Source organism: Ylistrum balloti, unplaced genomic scaffold (genome assembly GCF_031769215.1).
Source record: "Ylistrum balloti isolate Yb309-2 unplaced genomic scaffold, AGI_CSIRO_Ybal_v1 Utg369790, whole genome shotgun sequence".
In the NCBI taxonomy this organism is placed as follows: Eukaryota; Metazoa; Mollusca; class Bivalvia; order Pectinida; family Pectinidae; genus Ylistrum; species Ylistrum balloti.
The window spans coordinates 978,543-1,005,402 of record NW_026781974.1 but is presented as its reverse complement, the minus strand read 5'-3'; the positions used below and the strand labels follow the sequence as shown (position 1 = coordinate 1,005,402).

Genomic DNA, 26,860 nt, shown 5'->3' with positions numbered 1-26,860 from the left:
ACTAACACAATGTTATAAGACCCAAAGAGTAAAATACACAATACCATATTTTACAACGTTTTTATCGAGGTTACTTTCTCATTTTAATGTTAAATAACATCAGTCTGTAAATCGAAATGCTCATCCAAATCCGGTCCTACAAATTAACGAACATGCATAATTGACACTTGATCAATCATCTATTGACTGGCGTTAAACCTATTTTCACTCGAAAACCTTTCAATATCATCTTGTTTTTTCGTTCAGTCAGTTGATGTTCGCATTATGTGGCCCATTGACAATAGCGTTTAATCACAGTACAGGGAATTCTTTCGTTGCGAGTTGATACTTGCCTTTAACAATTCGTGACGGTCACATACCTGAAGTAACCTGATTCCCGATAATGATCATAACAAAGTTTTGAAGGGCATGTTTACTTATAGAAGAGAGCGGTTTAGATTTCACGTCTCCCAAAAAAAAACAAGGTTTACCGTATAGGTAGAATGACATACGAGTTATTGCTATACATTACTATGTCTCAGTCTACTTTTAAACATAAATTATCAGTAGGGTATCATCCAAACTGAAATTTGATTGAAGCGAGAAAACCTGAACATGACAAATTTTATAGAGAAAATAATACTTTTTTGATGACATCAACATAGAAAAACACTTTGTAAGCCAGGACGCCTTCGGGAGTATCCTTGATTGCGATGTCAGCTAAGTCAGGTGTAGATAACTTATCTCCTCTTCTATATGTCCTGAAACAATCCTCCAATGTGTATATAATATCATTTCCGTTCTATAGTTAAAAAGAATTTGGCAAAACATCCATTTCTTTTAAGTGTGATTTCATTTTAAGAATGCATTATATACTCAAGAAAATATTGAAATTAATGGAAACCATCATTAATAAGTAACTAACTGATCTCATTGCACTTTGAGCAATATGTAGTCTACAACAAATTGGCATTAGTTTCAAACTGAATTACCGAAACATTGTCTCAACATATCTTCGTCTGAATAGATACAAACATTTATGTAAAGTCTTGGAATGATCCAGCCCGTTACCTTATCAACTTCGATGCTGTATTTCGGATTTCTAAATCAGTAGAATTGAAGATGACGCGTTGCCTGTTTGCGATGAAAGGCTACAAATGGTAAAATGTATGATAAAGAGTTTAAACCTTGGTTTTAAAGATCATTTCATGAAAACGTATTGAATTATTACACATGTATTCCGTGAAATGAGAAGCGAAAGCGAAAATCATTCAAGTATAATGCTTTACAAAGAACATCCCATCAACACGATACAATTTCACTTACATTTTTTTTCTTGGTGATAATTCATATCACACATAAATATATATATATAAACTTCAACTTACACTGTGATTGCCGGTATTATTGGAGAACTTCGTAGAATGTTGGGACCGAGTTGTACTACTAAAACATCACGATCAAACTTGCAACAAAAAGAGTTCTCACAAAGAGAAATAACTCGCATCAAACTCGAATACATTAACAATAAAGGCAACAATTATAGCAACCTCACCTTAGCAGGAACGTGGTCTCTGTGGATAAGTGGTCTGTCTATGCATTCATTACTGAACGCTTCACAAACAACAATGACTTCCGTGTTTCTCGGACATTGTACAAGAACTAAATATATTTAGAATATTGCGAATGCAAATGCTTAAAATAGTTGATTTGCATTTCTGAATTACATAAGCGGCATTTTTGTAACGATATAGGGAACACCCGACAAAACTGCACTTCCGGTTGGGTCCGACATTCCAATGTAAACATGGTGAAACACTGCTGTTGGGGTGATTGTCGGAGTGACGACCGCTACAGAAATGCAGATCATATTTAAATACACATGTATTGTCTGTAATACAGTGACTGTATATGTGTATTTTCTTTGCCGTAAAAAATGTATATAAACGTTCACTGATGACAGCTTCTGAAAGTTTATATGTAGTTTTACCACCTTGGATGCTATTTCAAATAGAATTGAAATATAAATAGAAATAGAAGTGAAGTTTTGAATAAGACGAGGGCAGGTCATAGAACAAAGTTATTTTTTATTATCTGAATCTTGTTGACTAATTGTAAGCTTACCCTCCTGTACATGTACAGTATGCTGCTTTGACCTCACTATGTTCTTTTTCAATCAGAATCCAAAGATCATAGTGTTTGTTATTGAGGTAAGTCACTTCTCTCTGTGTTGGTTTACATTTAGCTTTAAACAGACAAACTGGATATGACTTCAGCTCATTGAACAACAGTTCTTCAATGTCAAGAGCAAAACTTGACATCAGGTGAAAATAAAGTAGAAATAAAATATAGATCCATGTTAAAGCACTCCATGAACATGTTATGACACAATTTGAAGGCACAAACGAAGTAATTTGATTGGTTCCAAGAGAAGAAAACTGACCAATCACAGGCCGATAACTCCTTAAGAAGATTACAAAAAAGACACCCAACTTCACAATCACATCACAATATACCGTTATGCGCCCTCGAGATTCAATTAATGTATATCATAGGATCGAGCAAGTCTTTTTGTCTTGTCCACCAGATGTCGCACTCGCACTGAAACCTTCATTTTTGCATGACATGTTTCAGTGGTGTATAGAGCGAAAGTGATTGAAACCTCTGGAGAAATGAGGACGAGATCGAATGTGATCATAATTTTTGGAGTATCGAGGATGATTTAGGAAGATTCTTCCCTACTCTCCAAACATATGTTGGTCGATTCCTTACCATCTAGTACACTACGTACGTCAGTGCTAGCACGCTCCACACTTATCATTTTCCTGGTGAAGGTGGGGGTGACCGCGTAGTCATCGAAACGTCAAACTCTTGTATTCAACTGGTTGTCTGTCATAAAAACTTCTATTCCATTGACATTACCGACTTGAAGAAAATACATATTTTTTATCTTGCTTTCTTAAGAATAAGACCAGTTGTTCATGAAGGTAAGCGTCTTCAGCTTCGTCAACGACCACAACCAAGAACCATACAAATCAAAGTACACTGTACGTAATGTTATGCACCTAAATGAGATCCTATTGATTCCGTGAGTTGAGAAGCGATTATGTAATTGAATCGTACAATTTACATGACATTTTGTGCAAACATAACAACCATACATCCCGACCCCAACCTTCCCCTATTCGTTCCTTTTCTTACAATTGTACCCCCCCCCCTTCCCCTCATTCTCCACTCTCCTCTCCTAATCGTCTCTGGACCCTAGTTGACCCTTTTAATATCCTTCACTATTCCATTCCTTTTCCTAGCCCCCTCACCTCCCCATTTTGCCAATGAATATTTCACATTTTTTTTCGGACCTCACCAACACAAATTAAGTGATATACTTAGATATGTGTCCCCTGTAGTGTCCTCTGTGTGAGTATAAAACAGTGTGACCTTACAACATGAACTTTATTGTTGCCTACCATTAGACCTACTTCAGTACTTGTTTTGACATGCTTGACAGTTTTATCAAAGTGTTGAAGTTATTATCTTTGTTTTATCTCCGACTGTTGGGATTGTTATCGTAGTACCTCTACTACAACTACCTGGAGATAATTAAAAACATTCCTATGTTTGATGCATTCACAATGTATAGTTATTTTGTTCTGTCGTGTGTGTATTCCTTGACCCTGTAGCACTGAGGGCACTTATTTTTTTTTTTTTTTGTAATTGTACTGTTTTATTGTCAGTTTACCTGTTGAAAAGACATTTTCAAATAAATGTACTTTATATATTGTAGCTTCGGCATACAAGTATTTGTAGCTATAACGGTATTATCAAGTGTAACTATTGTTGTTATCCGATTGTGAAATATTTGTTTAGTTATATAAAAACAAAAGAAACGCACTCTTTAAAGGACGTCCTTAAATGTATCTTAAGATCAATGTTTGAAAGAAGAATATTTGAATGAAAAATTAGCAAAAAATAAAATGAAACAGGGAGAGCCTCCTTCGGATATGTTTACTGTTTACTAGCCATTGTTCATCAAACCAAAGTTGGTAAAATAAGCATTAACATTTTTCTGAAAAAGAAAACATCCAACATGGAAACAGCAATACTTTTTCCTACATAACTAGAAAGAAATTTCCCGAAAGGTGAAGGAGGTCCTCGTCAAATTTCATTTAATGAATCCTTCACCTGAAAACTCGGACGCGGAAATCTTTGCTATTCAGATGCTTTGGTACTATTAAAGCAAATGTAATCATAATTCTATAGGTGTTAAAGTGATAGACTAATTCTGTGGTTTTTCGACATGTTTTATGTTTAAACCTGTTTTATAAAACATTTCTAAATGGGAAACAAGGTCTGTTTCCAAGAGCTAGGTCAAAGTCTAATATAGCGAGATTGGGGTTTCTCTATTAAAATAAGAAAACGATACTGGCTTCCACAGAAACTCTCTACTTCACATGTATATAAACAACGCCGCCAAGTAAAGTAGGACTAGTAGACTATATCACTTTATGCTTTTCCTGATCAGGGATTTGCAATTGGTACATTTTAAGGAACGAAATTAAATCAATTTGTTCTTTTATTCGCCCGTATTTGACCGTTTATTTTATTTACAGCCCGTCCTCACGTTCATCAATTAACCCTTCCCTCTTTTCACTCTGTTGGGCTTAGAAATGTTTGGGGATAAAACTTGTATGGAACAATTTATGTTTAGAATATTATATAAAAAAAGGTCACAATTGCTAAAAATAGACCTTGACATGTTATAAAACATCTCCCAACGTTTATAAAGTCTTTACACAAACTATCATACTTCATCTTCATAAAACATCCCCCACTGTTTATAAAATATTTACACCAATTATCATAGAGTATCTTTATAAAACATCCACACTGTTTATAAAGTATTTACACAAATTGATATATATATCATTTTAAATCCTAACATGTTTAGTACCTAAGGTAATATCGAGTGGTTTAAATCATCTGCTCTGATCCATACCGCTAGTTGTACATACACAAATTAACATTCCTGTTTTATCGTTATATCTTAGAAGATAATTTCGGACGCTCCACAATTTTACGGATCAGTACGTCGAGTGTATCTTTCACTTGACGAGACTCCCGTGTGGATTTTTTTTTAAATATCTTTATACTTTTAAAAACTACTTTAGGTTATTTTCAATGTCATAGATACGTGTATCATTTTATCATATTAGTGAGAACGTACAAACATGCAAGGTACCACCGTAAAATACAAAACGATAGTATCCCAGAGTTAAAGGTATGACGTATAAAGTCCCCTCAGGGCTTATTTCAGTTAGCTGCATTTTATTGATATAAGGAAATACGCTTTTGACAGCGTGAGAAACACGTCCAGCTTCTGCTTGCCTATATTAAACTTTCCTATCCAACTGTTCTCATAAACATGGACTGACCTAAATTTACATGGCTGGTGTCGTTGATGAGGCACAAAATGCTTAGTCTTTGGTAACACCTAATCTGATTCTCCTTGTACATTATCAGGGGTCTCCTTGATTTCAGGTCTCAATATAAATATTTCTTTTGTGCATATCTTACCATAGTTTCATCGAATTTGAGTTTTGTGGGATTAGGTGTAGAAGTTGAAACGCACTTCCCTTTCAACTAGGCGTCCGAGGTTCGATTCCCAGAACGGACGTGAAAAGGTTAGGGATCACCTGCCAGACCACGTGTGCTTTCCCCGGGTACTCCGAAGGCATCCCACACTAAGGTCCCTTGTACGCCTCCATTCAGGCCAATAAGGTTGTTTGGCATTTGTTGTTAAAGAAATTAAGTTTAATTAAATTAATATTCTTGTGACATTTAGGTATTTCCTTTGTTATTTTTGTAAGACAAACGCGTTTAAGTGATATTTTTTCTCAGCGAACAAAATTAAGTACATGTACTACTTGTTAACAAGGGTACCTATCTATCGATTACAACTCTTAGTAAGTGATTTTCTGTCCTCAAAACCCATCGACAAACTTAACAAAAATATACTATCTGATATTGTCTAAAACATATGTTCGGTACCGCTTGTCCAGTCTTACACCAAAGGGAACGAGACTAGATTCCTGTCTGTCTGTCTATCACAGCTCTACACTGAAGGGAAAGAGACTGGATTCCTGTCTGTCTCTGCCACAGTTCTACACTAAAGGGAAAGAGACTGGATTCCTGTCTGTCTCAGTCACAGTTCTACACTAAAGGGAGAGAGACTGGATTCCTGTCTGTCTCAGTGACGGTTCTACACTAAAGGGAAAGAGACTGGATTCCTGTCCATGTCTGTCACAGTTCTACACTAAAGGGAGAGAGACTGGATTCCTGTCTGTCTCAGTCACAGTTCTACACCAAAGGGAAAGAGAAGGATTCCTGTCTGTCTCAGTCACAGTTCTACACTAAAGGGAAAGAGACTGGATTCCTGTCTGTCTCAGTCACAGTTCTACACTAAAGGGAAAGAGACTGGATTCCTGTCTGTCTCAGTGACGGTTCTACACTAAAGGGAAAGAGACTGGATTCCTGTCTGTCTCAGTCACAGTTCTACACTAAAGGGAAAGAGACTGGATTCCTGTCTGTCTCAGTCACAGTTCTACACTAAAGGGAGAGAGACTGGATTCCTGTCTGTCTCAGTGACGGTTCTACACTAAAGGGAAAGAGACTGGATTCCTGTCCATGTCTGTCACAGTTCTACACTAAAGGGAGAGAGACTGGATTCCTGTCTGTCTCAGTCACAGTTCTACACCAAAGGGAAAGAGAAGGATTCCTGTCTGTCTCAGTCACAGTTCTACACTAAAGGGAAAGAGACTGGATTCCTGTCTGTCTCAGTCACAGTTCTACACTAAAGGGAAAGAGACTGGATTCCTGTCTGTCTCAGTGACGGTTCTACACTAAAGGGAAAGAGACTGGATTCCTGTCCATGTCTGTCACAATTCTACACTAAAGGGAGAGAGACTGGATTCCTGTCTGTCTCAGTCACAGTTCTACACTAAAGGGAAAGTGAAGGATTCCTGTCTGTCTCAGTCACAGTTCTACACTAAAGGGAAAGAGACTGGATTCCTGTCTGTCTCAGTCACAGTTCTACACCAAAGGGAAAGAGACTGGATTCCTGTCTGTCTCAGTGACGGTTCTACACTAAAGGGAAAGAGACTAGATTCCTGTCTGTCTCAGTCACAGTTCTACACTAAAGGGAAAGAGACTGGATTCCTGTCTGTCTCAGTGACGGTTCTACACTAAAGGGAGAGAGACTGGATTCCTGTCTGTCTCAGTCACATTTCTACACCAAAGGGAAAGAGACAGTTTTCCTATTTATGTCTGTCACAATTCTCTGACGTTTTTCATATTATTGAAGCAAATTTAATTGACGCTAATTAAGGACTGTTTGTGACAGAAACGTATTAGTTATCTGAAAGTTGCCAACGGCCTGTTAATACCATAACATCTGTGTTTTAACAACAGCAACAACAACATTTTAAAATGTCAACAAGTAGATAACAACTTAAAAACGTTTACCAATTCTCTTTTCGATGTTTACATCATAATGACATAAATCTATAATTCAGCTTTTGATACCATTTTCATTTATGCTTAACATTTTAGTCTGAGGTTTTAAATATAACTGTTACATATTAGATGTGTTTCTTGTCAAAACTGTTCAATCTTATTGGAAACAGTATTTTCATTCTTCTTTTCCCAAAGTATCATATTGAATACCCCTGTGTTACGTAGTCACTTAATTATCTATAGCACAGGAAATTATGCTGCTGCTTGCTATGTCAGTATTAAGACATTCTCGATACTCCAGGGGTTACGAACACTTACACTCTCTGCAGAGAGATAAAGTGAGTGTAACCCCTGGAGAATCGACGATTGCTCCAGGGGTATAGAGAGAGAAAGTGAGTGTAACCCCTGGAGAATCGACGATTGTTCCAGGGGTACAGAGAGCGAAAGTGAGTGTAACCCCTGGAGAATCGACGATTGTTCCAGGGGTACAGAGAGCGAAAATGAGTGTATCCCCTGGAGAATCGACGATTGCTCCAGGGGTATAGAGAGAGAAGGTGAGTGTAACCCCTGGAGAATCGACGATTGTTCCAGGGGTACAGAGAGCGAAAGTGAGTGTAACCCCTGGAGAATCGACGATTGTTCCAGGGGTACAGAGAGAGAAAGTGAGTGTAACCCCTGGAGAATCGACGATTGTTCCAGGGGTATAGAGAGAGAAAGTGAGTGTATCCCCTGGAGAATCGACGATTGTTCCAGGGGTACAGAGAGCGAAAGTGAGTAACCCCGATTTTAGAAGTATATTCATAGTTGGCCAGGCTGTCTTACATATGAAGGGAAATAACTCTTATAAACTTACAGTGAGTGTAACCCCTGGAGAATCGACGATTGCTCCAGGGGTATAGAGAGAGAAAGTGAGTGTAACACCTGGAGAATCGACGATTGTTCCAGGGGTATAGAGAGCGAAAGTGAGTGTAACCCCTGGAGAATCGACGATTGTTCCAGGGGTACAGAGAGAGAAAGTGAGTGTAACCCCTGGAGAATCGACGATTGCTCCAGGGGTACAGAGAGCGAAAGTGAGTGTAACCCCTGGAGAATCGACGATTGTTCCAGGGGTATAGAGAGCGAAAGTGACTGTAACCCCTGGAGAATCGACGATTGTTCCAGGGGTATAGAGAGCGAAAGTGAGTGTAACCCCTGGAGAATCGACGATTGTTCCAGGGGTACAGAGAGAGAAAGTGAGTGTAACCTCTGGAAAATCGACGATTGCTCCAGGGGTACAGAGAGCGAAAGTGAGTGTAACCCCTGGAGAATCGACGATTGTTCCAGGGGTACAGAGAGAGAAAGTGAGTGTAACCCCTGGAGAGTCGACGATTGTTCCAGGGGTATAGAGAGAGAAAGTGAGTGTATCCCCTGGAGAATCGACGATTGCTCCAGGGGTACAGAGAGAGAAAGTGAGTGTAACACCTGGAGAATCGACGATTGTTCCAGGGGTACAGAGAGCGAAAGTGAGTAACCCCGATTTTAGAAGTATATTCATAGTTGGCCAGGCTGTCTTACATATGAAGGGAAATAACTCTTATAAACTTACAGTGAGTGTAACCCATGGAGAATCGACGATTGTTCTAGGAGAGCGAAAGTGACTGTAACACCTGGAGAATCGACGATTGTTCCAGGGGTACAGAGAGCGAAAGTGACTGTAACACCTGGAGAATCGACGATTGTTCCAGGGGTACAGAGAGCGAAAGTGAGTGTAACCCCTGGAGAATCGACGATTGTTCCAGGGGTACAGAGAGCGAAAGTGAGTAACCCCGATTTTAGAAGTATATTCATAGTTGGCCAGGCTGTCTTACATATGAAGGGAAATAACTCTTATAAACCATTGCTAATTATTGAGATATGTTTGCCGGCAACTGTAACAAGAAGTTTTGAAATATTGTTGGCCGTTACTTTAAAAGTTTGAAAATAATTTGACTAAATATCAAAGAAAATAGTCGTGGCTCTGATATTGTAGGTTTAATTACATTTATGTGGAAGCAATATCAATCAGAACTTGAAATTTACTTAACTAACCAAAAGTTCTATCTTAAGTCGGTCACAAGTTAACTCCAACGCTAGAAAGCGATATCGCCCAATCGGTCCATAGTTTGGGATCAGGCTGCTGCTTGCGTCGATAAAGCAAAAGACGCATGCACTGCCGGAACACATGGTCATGCAATCTTTAACTTATGAGGTTTTTATATGATCATCGTTCGTCTGGCGTGTACACGTGGGATGAGAACATCAGTTCACTTTGATGTATTCGCGAAGAAAATTTTGCAGTCATTACTCCTCCTGTTTTCATATGAGACGAGCATATTTAAATCGGGATAATCTATTCATACTACAGTCACATATTAATCGGATTTGCCCCCATTGACATAAAAAGACTTCCGGTTAAATAGAAAAATATGTAATCGACTCTCGAATAAATCTCCAATAAATGTTCTGTACTTTAGAGATAAGGGACTTAACCGTTGTAAACATGCTATCTTGTTGCAGAAAAATGATTTATTAACCCCCGAATAGCTGTTAACTCAAATGTCCTCTTTCAATCCTACAGGAAAATTGATTTTTATTATATCAAAAAATGAAGCAAAAGAGACTAGCTTTCGCAGCATCACGATGTTGATTTGTCTACATAACAAACCTTCTCAGATTTCAGCTCAACGCGTTCCATTCAATCGGAGCCATTCTTGCAGGCTGAATAAGGAGTGTTCGTGGTAGACGGTTTGATATCAGTCACTCTGAAAGTTCCCTGTGTGATCTCTAAGTAAAAAACATTATCGAGATAATCAAATATCATTGGTGATGTTTTTATAAAGTGTATAAATTGCAGAAAGAGGATATTTGCTATAAAAACTGCACGTTCTTTTAATATTTTCTAATGTCCTTAACAAAATGATAAAATGAAAATATAAATTAAAGAAAATATTGTTTGTAGCTTTTATTTGAACTTGAATGAATATTAAATCACTTCCCCGTTATTGGCAGTCTCACTAGGACACAGGAAAATGCGACGAACATTGGTCAATGTCTGCCCTGCCCTTAGGATTTGAACTCGATGAAATCTAATATTGAAACTTACAGAGCCATCCAAATTCGATCGACATGCTTGACTTATCATGTGTGAATACTTTACAGTGTGCTCAATTATAAACTGTCATTTCTTCTCTGAAGATAGATTCATGTCAAGTTAAGTAATCTTTATCAAAAATCGGTACATTTAATACACATGACAGCACAATATAAGCCTTTACAACAAATTGAATTTAAAAATACTGAGTCGCCAAACATGAATAAATAATAAATTCAGAACTATTTTATAAAATGGTTATGCAGTTTATAGTAAATATAGAGAAGAAAATACACATCTTAAATGATATGATTGACTAAATGTAGCATTGCATCACGAACAAGGGAGGTAATAACAAATCAGTATTGATATAACATCATGGTCAGTATCAAATCCCAAATTTACAAAGGCCACCGTGACACGATAAGTCGTTAAAATTAATTATAATAAGTTACAGTGTTGAAAATACACAAAAGATATTTCTCGGAGTTAAACAAAAACAAATTGCTACTAGATATGTGATGTTTTATCGGCACATAAAACATATATATATATAATGAAAATATCAACAGCTCGGTGTTCGGTTCAATATATGAGAATAATAATCAGAAACACGATGTGCATGTGTTAAGCATGAGCGCTTCCATGTATTAATCTTCATCCTGTACTGTCAGGCTTACATGGTTACAATCTATGTATATATGTTATAAGAGGCAGCTGCAGATGAGGGAGGTATACATAAATCAGAATTTCAATATAACATCATAGTTAGGCAAATACTTCATGTCGCAGAAATAAAACACGGCTTGTTTTACAGTCTTAGTTCTGGGGATATAAACAAGCTTATTGTATCTTAAACAGAATAAGATACAGTTGGATCATTAATAAATTCCTGAAATAAAAATTGACTGCTTTCATCTAAATGTTATGTTTCTATGGCTACAATTTTAGTTGTATTGATGTAACTCTAGATACAAAAGTTTTAAGGCTATACAATGGATTGGTTCAAACTTTTGGGAGCTTTTGAGCAAATCTACCATGACAAAGGACAGAAATCAGGTTTAAAATTAGACTGGATAAAGACGTGATAACTTACCCTGCGCCCCTCTAAGGTAATATCCGTTTCACGGCGCCCAAGACGTGATAAATGACCCGGCGCTCACTAGGATAAGATACCTTTCGAGGCGCTCAAGACGTGATAAATGACCAAGCGCCATACTAAGGTAATTTATCTGCCTAGATGTTTTAAAGTATATGTTTTAAAAACGTGGTTCGAAGTTTGAATTGTGATTTTTTTTGCGTGTTGTAACGTAGTAACGTTAAGGAGATGTCAATATATATATATGTTGACATGATCGCGAGGAAACTATTTTCATCATATATACTTATGCTTAACCTTCCTACCTCTCAAATTGGGATAGTAGAAGAGTTTCTTTATTATATTCAAACATAAATGTACGAAACAATGAGATTCTGAAAGGAGAAATGTATTCCATTTATGAACTATGTATCAGAGTGCGGTAAATTGTTTATCGGTTTGTGTTAATTAACATAAATTATACAGACGGCAGTCTTCTTTGTCTTACTGATGTGTTCTAAGGTTAAAGGGGCATAACTCGCATACAAATATACAAATGCCTATCACGAACGTCCTCAAAGATAGCTCAACGTGTTTCATTCGGAACCATTCCTGCATGCAAATCTTGGATTGTGCGTGGTAGACAACTTGTAGTATATTAGTTAAGCTGGAAGTAATGTATATTCCCAATTTAATTTCATATTAATTGTGTGGATTTATTTGAAAAAAAATGTGGTCCTTTTTCCATTGAACAATATGTATAAAGTTCAAATCGTTTCAGCAATTTTTCTAATCAATCAATTTTGTTAAAGAACGATTTCTACACTTGACTTCAAATACACCTCGCTTGCTGAATCGAAGTTTGAGTGGAACAAACATTTTTGTGATGTGCTTATCTTTTATAGACGAAATAAAATCATAATTGATCGCGAAAATAACCCCGACGTGTATAGTTTACCCATTGCGAAATTAACCCCCGCGAAAATTAAAACGGAATACGGTATAGGATTTGCCACCCTTTGACGACATCACACTACATCTGGCTCTCCTGTATACATGTAATGGGATAATGAAATCTCAGTTAGAATCACCAGTAGTTTAGCGTTACTTGATCAGAGTAAGAAGAATCGACGGATAAGTTGATCTCAAACGAAATCAATTGCTTTATGATTGGCAGATAAAGTCAACAAGTAGATTTTAAAATGACGTTTTACTATTTTATTATTTTCTAAATTTGAATTACATTATTTTTCTAAAAGTTTTCTTCTGTAAAGCATTCTAAATCAATTTCCACAAGTACGAAAACATAACAAACCCACCACCAGAATGACGGCTTATATTGACAGCAGCGTGAACCGTGTTGTAGATTGCTGCTTGAAGACATTGTGAAAAATGCACCATAGTGTAAGAGGTCAAAGATAAATACTTCATCATTTGTACCAGTGTACAGAATACTGAAATCGTTACAACATTTATACATCTAATTGATATGACTCGTCTTTTCATGTGTTTTCACTTAGCATTCCGTTTAACTGTTCCCATAACTATCTTCATTCTTAATATCGATAGCAACGACGTTGAGAAATGATACACACACAAAAAAAATCACCATCCAATGTGTAACTTTGACATGTTGCCTGTTTTTGTCCATTGTTTTTTTATTAGAAAATACCAGACAGTTAAAAGTAGACACTGAAGTAAACCATGAACTATAGCGGCGAGGCCGTTTTATCTTCTTTTGTATATAAATTATCTGTTGTCGGTAGTTCTATTCATGTTTATCTTGAAAAGTCCTACACATGTCCCGCTCCAACAACTATGCAACCTTAGATCTCGAATGCTTTCAATTAAACAATATTTATATATTATCCGTTTCTGCAGATTGGATGGCGTATGTTTTCAAAACATCATTGTGATTTTGCACCCCTAGAATTAAACAGACTTCATAAAACGGGATTCCTGATGAAAACAGCTATCTTTAAGTTGAATTACTTCCGGTTCTCTGGCGGACATCTTATGAATTAGATTTTTGCCGTTGAAATATTTGAAATTTTCTTTCATTGACAGTTCTGGGAGTGAGCAATATTTCCGCGTTGTTTCCAGTTTCTGAGTGGTGATTCTTTGTGTTTATTACAATGATAGCTCTTCTACATTCTAATTTGTATCCGTGATCAATATGCCCCTCCACCATCAACCTATGAATAAAACAGTTGTTTTCAAGGGAAATTATCAAGATTATGATGCTGGTTTTCAATTGTTTTATATTAATGATAAATAATCTATATCCTGACATTAGAACTAATTTAATATATTGTTATATATAAATAGATAATAAATACACTAGTAAATAAAAAAAAGGATTGCAGCATATAACTGATTCACATTAAAATCAAACATGCATGCGATGTAAGAGTTGCTGCCCTTTGATAAGGACAAACTATATCCAGTTCGCATGTATACGCATACGTGTCGAACGAAATGAAATCACTATAGTGATCTCAACCAGCTTCACATCTAGTTTTGCCTTACTTCAAAATAAATAATAATGTCTAACATTTAAAAGAAAGGAAAGTATATGCATAATGATGAAATAAGAAGGCACTTTCTTTATAATAAAACAACTAGATGCGATATGTGATTTTCCAGGTCGTTTTTTCCAGTTGCGTCTTCTGAAGCAACAACAAATAAAAATTCCAAATTTACAACAAATCCACTGCTAGGATTGACAGCCGCAAGAACTTTACTTTGTGAATCCTAGAAGGCGACCTAAGGAAATCAACCGTTAAACTACAGAAAGGAGGATTCAGTACCCGCAATAAATTTCCTAAATTTTTTTATCATTGCTTTTTAAGTGCGCCAAAAATACTTCTTACTCTTAATTAGTATCGTTTGTCTTTTCCAAACTCGTGCTAGATATCTTGTGTATTTCACAATCACACAAGTACATTGTCCGTAATGAAACGAAGAGAACTGGCATCCGATACAACGACTGCACCCCTTCAATACTGTACATTGACCGGCATTTGAGAACTGTGAATTACGGCCTCTTACGTTTCATGCTTTACAAATAGCTCAGTGAATATTATACCATATTTATAGGTTACAGATCTTAATTATCGCTTGCATTCTTTAAAGAAATAATCAACAGTCCTTAAATAATATATACATAAAAAATTCAATATACAGTCAAACTTCGGTATTTCGAACTTGAAGGGACCAAGTCAAAAAGTTCGATATAGCGGGACTTCGATATGTGAATATTGATTTAAATTTCATAGAATGAACAATATAAATTTTACAATGTTTTATCTTCAGTAATGTTTAAAACGCGTTCTTTTGTGATGTTGCAAATGTTGCACATGGCAACGCACTTGAGAAGAATAGCATGGACATGTAGTAACGTAACATTATGAACAAGAACATACATCAAAAGAAAACATTGTCCAATCATAACGTTCAAAGAAATACATGTACTGTGTTGATACTGACAACTGTTAATAATTAATTTGTCTTCAGAATTTTGTGTGGAACCTTTCGTTTGTAATATATTAATTAATTACTTTTAAAAGGTCTGTGTTGAATATTTGCCTTTTCAGCTTATTTTGGAAAGTTTACAAACACCTTCATTTGTTAAGGAAATCATCAAATGAAATCGTATCCAACAAAATCGTTATAGTTTGCGTGTTTGTTGTAAGTTGGAAAATATTTCTTTGCAAAAACTGTTGCCAGAAGCATGTGGAAAATTGAATGATTTAACTGAATTTCTAGCCTATGTAAGATTTAGATTTACTTCTCTAAGCGAATAAAAGTTCTTTAATATGGTTTCCATATTGAATTATGTGGAGACTCGTGAATCATTTCTCTATATTTGTTACGGGTTTCATTAAAGCCCTAAAGGTGACATTTTCCCATGCTTTGATTTTTGAAAAAAAATCTTAAATTACCTCAATGTTACAAAAGAAACACCTATCATAAAAAGATGTTGTAAAACAAGAAAGACAACGTGTAGAATCAAAGAAAACGTGTACGGTTATTGTCAAGCAAGACAACGTGTAGAATCAAAGAAAACGTGTACGGTTATTGTCAAGCAAGACAACGTGTAGAATCAAAGAAAACGTGTACGGTTATTGTCAAGCAAGACAACGTGTAGAATCAAAGAAAACGTGTACGGTTATTGTCAAGCATGCCAACGTGTAGAATCAAAGAAAACGTGTACGGTTATTGTCAAGCAAGACAACGTGTAGAATCAAAGAAAACGTGTACGGTTATTGTCAAGCAAGACAACGTGTAGAATCAAAGAAAACGTGTACGGTTATTGTCAAGCAAGCCAACGTGTAGAATCAAAGAAAACGTGTACGGTTATTGTCAAGCAAGACAACGTGTAGAATCAAAGAAAACGTGTACGGTTATTGTCAAGCAAGCCAACGTGTAGAATCAAAGAAAACGTGTACGGTTATTGTCAAGCAAGACAACGTGTAGAATCAAAGAAAACGTGTACGGTTATTGTCAAGCAAAATAAATGGTATCAGCTAGGCAATGTATTTGACACTATTAGGTAGTAGTTAGTAGAAGTATGTGACACTATTAGGCAGTAGAAGCATGTGACACTTTTAGGTAGTAGTAGAAGTATGTGACACTATTAGGTAGTAGTTTGTAGAAGTATTGCATGCTTACAATACAGACGTGACTGTAATACAATGCAATGTATTTATATCACATTATGTCTATACGAACGATTTCAAAGGAGTTATTTTAAGTGCTGACAGAATTGGGCCAGTCACTCTTTTATTACATACTTTATTCGCTACCGATGGAAATTCCGGTATTTTTACACAGTTGTTGGAATTTCCATTACCAAGTTAACCATAAGTAGAATCAAATTAAAATATATTGGTATGTTATGCAATAGATAACGTCTGAAAATAAACCGAACTGAAGGCATTTCTATGGAATTGTTGAAAATATAATATCTTTCCTGAAATTGCAAAACCAAAAAAAATAATTGAAACCGTTTGAAATTAGAGCCTATAAAAATTCGAAAGATCTATCTTTAAAAAAATGTCTCATGTAATTATTTTTGGTCTTCAAATAAACAATTTTCTGTGATACAAGACTAAGTGAATTTGCTACTTGATACCAATATTCTGAGGTTTTTAATAACCTGCGTTAAAGGAATACTTCTGAAAGGTAAACAAAAGAACAAGTTACAGAGTGTGTTTTATTGGTACTGCAGTCGATTACTTGTTGCTGTCCACACATTATAGTTAATGAACCATTCCGAATTTGTTAGAGTTACAGTGAAGAGGCCAAGAGAAAGATATGTCACTACTCATTAACAGGAATGGCATTAATTGATTACTTACAACATCAGCATATATAAAAAAAAACCCAAGCGAAATTTACTATATTGTGGCATTTTCAATATTTTTTTTGAATAATTTAAGTTAAGAAACCGAAAACAGTAAATCTATTTAAATGACCATTTCTTTTTCGCCGCCTTCAAGCCTTTTAAAGAGCTTGATTAAAAGCTAATTTAGATTTTGTATAATATTTACAAATAACTCTCCATCAAGTTTAACATATTTCAAATAAGGAAGTGTTTGTATCTAATCTCCTGTAGAGAAGATTTCATTGGTTAACATAAAGAAGTGTTTGGTGAAGGTTCACATCTCAAGTTATTGGTGAAGGTTCACATCTCAAGGTATTGGTGAAGGTTCACATCTCAAGGTATTGGTGAAGGTTCACATCTCAAGGCATTGGTGAAGGTTCACATCTCAAGGTATTGGTGAATGTTCACATCTCAAGGTATTGGTGAAGGTTCACATCTCAAGGCATTGGTGAAGGTTCACATCTCAAGGTATTGGTGAAGGTTCACATCTCAAGGCATTGGTGAAGGTTCACATCTCAAGGCATTGGTGAAGGTTCACATCTCAAGGTATTGGTGAAGGTTCACATCTCAAGGCATTGGTGAAGGTTCACATCTCAAGTTATTGGTGAAGGTTCACATCTCAAGGTATTGGTGAAGGTTCACATTTTAAAGATTTAGTGATAGATACACTATATGCTTGTTATTGGAGTAACCGCCGTCATATAATGCAACTGCTTCAGCATTTATTCTTTTTTCTTTTCTTTTTTATCAATAATTAAGCTAGGAACTCCTCAAGTGGCCTTATCTATCAAAACGGAAGCATTTGGTCATCTAAAGTTAATGAATCTTTCTGTTTTGATATGATTGTGGTCATCGCAACATGTTTCCGTCCTTTGTGTTTTTGCAGTCGTCAATTCCTCCCATATATATATATAGCAGAATGCTGAAAGAGAGTGTCAGTAGGTGTGCTGTGCAAAACTCAAGAAGATTTCTCGGAATATTCAAAAGTCTCGTGTTGTAATATGTTTACCCTTGGTCACATCCATTTTTTAATTTCTCTCGGAATAGCCAAGAACAGCGTTACAAATATTGCTAAGATTAGGGTTTCACGTCTATCAAACGATGTGATATTCTACGATGACAAAGGTTTAAGTGTCTTTGCAGGTTCGATTTCTCTTGAATTGTCAGGACGTCCTGTTTACTACAATTATTGTAATGTCAACAAAATCATCATTCTAACAAACATATATAGAGAAAGAAATTAACGACTGTCTTTACAACTTACAAAGAGAATCACAGTAAGTTATCAACAAGGATATAACGTCTTTTGTTTCATTGAATACAAATCAAAGTCAACCGAAGTAACGTTAATCTCCAAAACTGTTTTAGCAACAGTATATCAGGAATATCAGACTACTTTCACTTCACATAATATAAACAGTCAAAGAAAATTGCATACCGATAAATAGAACCATTCCATTCAAACTTAAAAGGTGACATCACAGAGCCAAATAATGAGCTTAACAGCATCCTGCATCGGTTTCATGTTTTTAGGATTCGTCAGTGATTCAAAGAACCTATTTTCAAACCCAAAGATGCAACTGAGAAATTCCCGATCTTCATAAATAAATGCCAAACTCCTCCTTTTCCTTTGAATGATTTTAAAAGAACGCCAGGTATATGTGTTGGTTTTTAATGATATGAAATACTAGGGAAAATAGAAATCCGCCTGTAACTCATAAACTAGAAATCCACAAGCAGTGTTTACCACCTGCATCTCCGAAACTAGACATCCACCAGCAGTGTTTACCGCCTGTAACTCCTAAACTAGAAATCCACCAGCAGTGTTTACCACCTGTAACTCCTAAACTAGAAATCCACAAGAAGTGTTTACCACCTGCATCTCCGAAACTAGACATCCACAAGCAGTGTTTACCGCCTGTAACTCCTAAACTAGACATCCACCAGCAGTGTTTACCGCCTGTAACTCCTAAACTAGAAATCCACAAGAAGTGTTTACCACCTGCATCTCCGAAACTAGACATCCACCAGCAGTGTTTACCGCCTGTAACTCCTAAACTAGAAATCCACCAGCAGTGTTTACCGCTTGTAACTCCTAAACTAGAAATCCACTAGCAGTGTTTACCGCCTGTAACTCCTAAACTAGAATTCCACAAGAAGTGTTTACCACCTGCATCTCCTAAACTAGACATCCACTAGCAGTGTTTACCGCCTGTAACTCCTAAACTAGAAATCCACAAGAAGTGTTTACCACCTGCATCTCCGAAACTAGACATCCACCAGCAGTGTTTACTGCCTGTAACTCCTAAACTAGAAATCCACCAGCAGTGTTTACCGCCTGTAACTCCTAAACTAGAAATCCACCAGCAGTGTTTACCGCCTGTAACTCCTAAACTAGAAATTCACAAGAAGTGTTTACAACCTGCATCTCCGAAAATAGACATCCACCAGCAGTGTTTACCGCCTACAACTCTGAAACTAGAAATCCACCAACAGTGTTAAACATCTGCATCTCCAAAACTAGAAAGCCACAAGCATCGATTACCGATTCTAACTCCCGAACTAGAAATCCATCAGCAGTGTTTACCACCTGCAACTCTGAAAGTAGAAATCCACCAGCAGTGTTTACCACTTGCAACTCCTAAACTTAGAAACCCACTACCAGTGTTTACCGCTTGTAACTCCCAAACTAGAAATCCACCAACAGTTTTAACGACCTGCAACTCTGAAAGTAGAAATCCACCAGCAATATTTACCATCTGCAACTTCTAAAGTAGAAATCCACCAGCAATGTTTACTACCTGCAACTCCGAACTTAGAAATCCACCAGCAGTGTTTACCACCGATAACTCTGCACATAGGAATCCACCAACAGTGTTAACCACCTCAACTCCGAAAGCAGAAACTCATCAGCAGTGTTTACCACCTGCAACTCCTAAACTAGAAATCCACCAGCAGTGTTTACCACCTGCAACTCCGAAACTAGAAATCCACCAGCAGTGTTAACTATGTGCAACTCCGAAACTAGAAATCCAAAAGCTGCGTTTACCACCTGTAACTCCCAAACTAGAAATCCACCAGCAGTGTTTACCACTTGCAACTCTGAAACTACCAACCCACTACCAATATCTACGCTTGTAACTTCTAAACTAGAAATGCACCAGCAGTGTACGGTGTTTACCACCTGTAACTCCGAAAGTAGAAATCCATCTGCTGTGTTTACAACCTGCAACTCCGAAAGTAGAAATCCACCAGCAGTGTTTACCACCTGCAACTCTGAAAGTAGAAATCCACCAGCAGTGTTTACCACATGCATCTCCGAAAGTAGAAATCCACCAGCAGTGTTTACCACCTGCAACTCTGACAGTAGAAATTCACCAGCAGTTTTTACAACCTGCAATTCCGAAAGTAGAAATCTACCAGCAGTGTTTACCACCTGCAATTCCGAAACTAGAAATCCTCCAGCAGTGTTTACCACCTGCAACTCCGAAAGTAGACATCCATCAGCAGTGTTTACCACCTGCAACTCCGAAACTACAAACCCACTTGTTGTGTTTATCACCTGCAATACCGAAAGTAGAAACCAACTAGCAGTGTTTACTGCTTGTAACTTCCAAACTAGAAATTCTCCAGCATTGTTTACCACATGCATCTCCGAAAATAGAATTGCACCATCTGTATCCACCACCTGCAACTCCGATATTAGACATCCCCCAGCAGTGTTTACAACATGCAACTCCGAATAGCATCGCAGTGTGAAATCCACCAGGTGTTTACCACTTGTAACTCCGAAACTAGAAATCCACTAGCAGTGTTTACCGCCTGTAACTCCTAAACTAGAAATCCACCTGCAACTCTGAACTCCACCTGCAACTCCGAAACTAGAAATCCACCAGCCAAGTAGAAATACACCAGCATTGTTTACCGCCTGTAACTTCGAAAGTAGAAACCAACCAGCAGTGTTTACCATCAACAACTCTGAATCTTGAAACCCACCGGCAATATTTACCATCTGCAACTTCGAAAGTAGAAATCCACCAGCAATGTTTACTACCTGCAACTCCGAACTTAGAAATCCACCAGCAGTGTTGACCACCTCAACTCCGAAAGCAGAAACTCATCAGCAGTGTTTACCACCTGCAACTCCGGAATCAGAAATCCTACAGCAGTGTTTACCAACTACAACTTCGAAACTAGAAATCCACCAACAGAGAAAACCACCTGCAACTCCAAAACTAGAAAGCCACTAGCATCGATTACCGATTCTAACGCCCGAAATAGAAATCCACCAGCAGTGTTTACCACTTGCAACTCCGAAACTACCAACCCACTACCAATGCCTACCGCTTGTAACTTCCAAACTAGAAATCCAACAGCGGTGTGCGGTGTTTACCACCTGTAACTCCGAAAGTAGAAATCCACCTGCTGTGTTTACAATTTGCAACTCTGAAAGTAGAAATTCACCAGCAGTGTTTACAACCTGCAATTCCGAAAGTTGAAATCCACCTGCTGTGTTTACCACCTACAACTCCAAAAGTAGAAATCCACCAGCAGTGTTTACCATCTGAAACTCCAAAAGTAGAAATCCACCAGCAGTGTTAACCACCTACAACTTAGAAACTAGAAACCCACAGCAATATTTTTTACCACCTGCGACTCCAAATCAGAAATCTACCAGCAATGTTTACTACCTGTATCTCCGAAACTAGAAATCCACCCGCAGTGTTTTCTACATGTAACTCCGAAAATCCTACAAATGACGTACGAGTGAATAACACCATTTAAATACACATTCTGATTAGGATATTAGATAAAGCAAAGCCAAATGATGAGCTCAGTATGGCCACCAGAAATTTATTTTAACGTATAACAAGTCTTTGAATTCCGAATTACCTATGACATGTTGACATCGTTGGGGAAGAATATATATTACATTCCAAAAAAGGAACATTTACTGTTGGGAAATCGAAATCATTGCCTTTATCATAAAGAGAGAATCCGTCGTCGTTGATTGCATTGTACGTAATAATCGAAGAAATGGGCTGATACAGACGATTTTGTGATTTCCAATAATTAGAGGTTCGTTAATGTTTTGTTAATTGAAGACAAAGGCATTACGTGTTCAATGTATCCTGAAGTGCAACTGCAGAACCTGACAAGGTTTTCGATTCATAATTTCCTTGCCACACATTCTGCTTAGTATGAAACTAAAACAAGGCAGTGAGAGCATAAAAAGTATTTTAAGAAAAAGGAAAAGGAAACAAAAACAAAAATCACAATCCATTATTTAATCAATAAAATCACACTAGAATAATTCATTTCAAGGAAAATGTTCTTGTGCTGTTAACCAAAGTTGTACTGATGGTGAGTTAAGATGTTCTTCCCTCCTCCTTTAAATGTACAATCATTCTCCATGAGCAGCCATTTCGCCAAAACTTTCAAATAAAAATCAGGATTGTTAAGGAAGTCCTCCTTGTTCCAAACCTGCAAGAATATGTGAATAAACATACAATCTATATCAAAACACTGTCTATAATCTGACATGAATTGTCTGTCATCTTTTAACCGATAAAGTTTTTAACAACTAGGATATATAGTGTATGTAATGTTTACGTGATTTGATTGTAATAATTTTTAATGTATCTGATTATAGGCTGGTGCACTTCCTTGACTAGATTAGTCTTTTCTTTCTATAATTTAAATTTTCTCAGTAGTCTCATATGCTTCAAATTTCAAGTCGGAGAAGGATGAAACAGTTGTGTGATGCAGTTTACTTACGTTTTGGATCTACTGTATCTAACCCTAAATTTGTATAAAATATGCTATTCACTTGCTTGTCTGTTGTACGATCTTATATAAATTACATAAGTTAAATGATATGAAATAACTTTTACATAAAACAAGACTTACTGAAACGTATTTTTACAACTGTATACTGCGAAATAAGAGTTATCTCTCTTCTCAAATATATCAGTAACTTGTGCATACTTATGAGATGGTGAAAGAGTTCGGGTTTGTTTACATTATGTCGGTATTGACGTTAGTGGATAACTGTGATTAAAAAAAACATCAAAATATATTGTTAATTTTGTTCAATAATAATTGATCGTGAATTCATTTAAGGAAATGTTTTAGTTAATTTTTCTTATGCTTGGATCACTACTGATGAAGTAGCATTAGTTTATATACTGTAGGAATGTCTACATGAAAACACACAAATATAAATGTTTATATGGTTCAAAAACAGACTTTATAGCATACTTTCCTGTCGATCATTTAATAATAATGGCTTTATTTGCTGTGTATTCAACTACGATTTCATGTTAATGATCTGTTTTGTTTGTTATGTATCCATTGTGTTCAGTTTTCAAAAATGTAATTAATACTTACTTTAAAGAAAAAATCGCATATTTAATTATATCATTGAGGATTTTATTTCACATTAAAAATCATCACAAAATGATATTTGGGAGCTTACCTTCATCTTTGGAATTGACGACTTCGTGAAGTATATTCACGAAATCGTAATATGTATATCCATGTCCTGCCATATTCATATCCTCTTTGTTTTACCAATTCCATTTGTCCATTGAAGGTAAACATGATACCATCCTTGGGCAAAGTATACTGTGATATGTTTTTGACATCAACCCATGTCATATCTTCATATTGGTTACACACACATCTTCTTACCAAACATGTAACTTCATAATTTATATTCTGTATCGGCAATATTACACTTCTCGTCAATACCCCACAGGATGGGCTATAATGTATTTCCCCAGAAAGGTCTCTACTTCGCATCTGTAGTTGGGATGATGCCATTTTCGTGTTATTTAGTAAGGTATATGGTTTTAACTGAATATTGTAATTCTTATATATCATCAAAGGACACAACGTCATTAGCAGAAACTTGCATTGGATGATATTTATATCGACCAATCGAAACCCATATAGTTCTCATTATATGCTGCTTTATCTACACCCAATGACCGACGCTGGATAAAACCTTTCAGGTGTATGATATGGGGTTTGAGATATTCTGTGCAGCCACTAACTCCCCCCTTTGTGGACATTAAAATGTTATTCCAATGTAATGCCATTACGGAAGAATTGTTTTACTTTGTTAACTTTATGAAAATACACGCAGATCTTGACTTATATTTGATATTTTTTTATTATAAAAACATTGTAAATAGTTCTTATTAGTTTTTGTAATAATATTTATCTAATTGCATTTTATTTGTATGCAATACCATATAAATAACAATTGACTGTGAAAACCACACTATAATAATTGAGAATATGCTTATGGATGTTTGTTATTGCACTACTACTGAATGACAAAAGCCCTGGTACATTGGCCTCATCCAGTCGTCATTTCTCCCTTAAATCTGTTGAATGTAATTATATAATATGTTGTCGATCGTGTGTAATTTGCCATTTTTTTATCCTCAATATCACTGATGAGTTCTAGAAAGACGCGATAGCTGCATCACTTAGTATACATAATTATTTTTTCTCTGCTGTATCTAATTTTTAATTTCTTGTATTACAAGTGTTACAGATGCAAATAAAATTTAAAATCGCATTATTATGTGTTTTTAATAACATGGAATGCATGCTACGGAAAACCAGGGAAACAAGAAACCCACCATAGTGTTTACCACCTGAAACCCTTAAACTAGAAACTCACCAGCAGTGTTTACCAATTCGCCACGTCGCCATGTCGCTTTTCATTTATCGTTGAACTGTTCGTGGTTCAGAAGTATACCCTTGGAATTTGAAAACGTAGTAGTCAGGCCCAGGAGGATTTACCGCCTTTTGTTTTGTCCCTATCATCTTTCCATTCTTGTTTGTTGTTAGGATAACGCCATCTTCCTTAAATTTGTCTATTTCTATTTCAAGAACATCCAATTTAGTAACATCTGTATATTTCTCACATAAGCACTTCCTCAATATAAAAAAAACGTCATATTGTCTGCCTTTATAATGAATCTTTCGTGACCTAACTTCGGAACCGCATTTCGGACTACCATGTTTTTCATCCTCGAAGTTTGTACTGCGCTCTGCTAAATAATGATCTATATTCGTGGTGGTCATCGTGATAGTCAGAGTGACTTATTTACGGTAGGACATAGGTATTGCTTACCATTATATATGTAAATCATTCTGTGGGTAGACTCTGCTAAAGAGTGGAATGTCCAATGAGATAAGTAAGCCTGGGTTCTTTGGCAGAGTGTACCTAGGTCTTATTGTCTGGTACCTAAATTTATCAATATAATTTAATTATATCGTCCAATGAAATTGTGATAGAGAATAGCATGCTACACATAATTGTAACTCACTACAACTCAACTGTAAATAGACAGAGAGTTGGAATTCATGTATAATGATTTGTGTGGTGCATGTATTTCTAGGTAAATTAATGACTTCTGGGTTTTTTTTTTTTTTTTTTTTTGTTTGTTTTGTTTTGTTTTGTTTTGATTTTTTTTTTAAATTTCTATTGTTTGCACAGTACCACATTATGGTATTGTATTAAGGTATTGGAACGCTTGTGTTTCGACTCATAGTGGCGTGACTTACGTTTATAACGAGTTAACACAGTTTGGTAAAATTGTGTATCGTGGTATATTTCGCCTCCTTTCTAAATGTACATAATCATATGCTTAGTCCCAGGAATGTTAGAAACGTAAAAGTGCTTGGTATTCTGTTGATAGTAAATTCAAAACAGTATCAACTGTAATAATATCTTTATTGAAGGATTTTAATCAATTAATTTATTTCAAAGTTATCTCTTCAAAATGCGAATAGTATCAATTCATGTAACTTGTCTCTAGTTTTAATTATAAAATGGTCACCATAGATTAAAATTTTTAGTAGTTTCACACACTACAATTCTCTTCCACCGGTATCCAGTAATAAGCTAGTTATTAGCTAAAGGAAGTAAAATAGAGTATCAAGAAAGTTCATAATAAACTAGAATTTAAAAATTTTAAATTCAAAAATGATTATATATGTATATATATATGATTAAACACTTGGAAAATGTTGAATTAATGATTAATAATGGCACAAATCAAACCAGTTACGTTGTGCATACTGGAAAGAGTCTTATTTCTACAACGTCGTAGTGATTGGGATGTGTTCACTAACAACTGCTTGACATCCGTACACCAATCAGTCCTTATATATTGTATTGTGTCTCTGGTAGACATTGTTGTCAATCCCAACAGGTTTGAACAGTTGAATCCCTGCCTCACCATGGTCCGTATTCGTTGTACAAATGACCATTTCCCATCCATCTTATAGCATCCTGTGAAAGAAATAATGAATGATTTCTTTATTGATGAACTAATTTCGAAATCTTTCGATTATTGTTAAAAGTTTAAATACCAAATGTAATGAAATGAAAAACAACACTGACATTTGTTCTGTCAGTACGTTCAGGAAAACAAATGACATTAATAACAAAGAATCTCTAATTGTAATTAATGTCGATAAGAAAGTAGGGGTACCAGTATTTTTTTTATTTTTTTTTTTTTTGGGGGGGGGGGGGGGGGGGATCAATACAGAAATACTGAAAATGTGTCTCTTATGATATCATGTATAGAAATATGAAATATTATATAGAAAACTCTTTTCAATTCAAGTTTTCATATACAGCTAAATTTCGAAGTGTTCAAGTACAATTGCACGCGACTGTTTAATTATCAAATATTTTCGATTTTTTTATGACTATACGCTAACTATAAGTAAATAAAATCAGTTTATTTCAAAAACAGTTCTTAAT

The 26,860-nt window shown here is 36.0% G+C and overlaps 1 protein-coding gene and 1 long non-coding RNA gene across 2 annotated transcripts in view; one reads left to right on the top strand and one right to left on the bottom strand.

Moving 5' to 3' along the window:
* LOC132544328 (uncharacterized) overlaps window positions 1-26,860 on the top strand; it is a 50,929-nt gene that overhangs the window by 9,366 nt on the left and 14,703 nt on the right. The window lies entirely within an intron of this gene.
* On the bottom strand, window positions 22,341-23,903 carry LOC132544334 (uncharacterized). Its single transcript, XR_009553995.1, has 2 exons — window positions 23,546-23,903; window positions 22,341-22,551 (listed from the first exon to the last, which is right to left on the bottom strand). It is a non-coding gene; the product is annotated as an uncharacterized LOC132544334 (long non-coding RNA).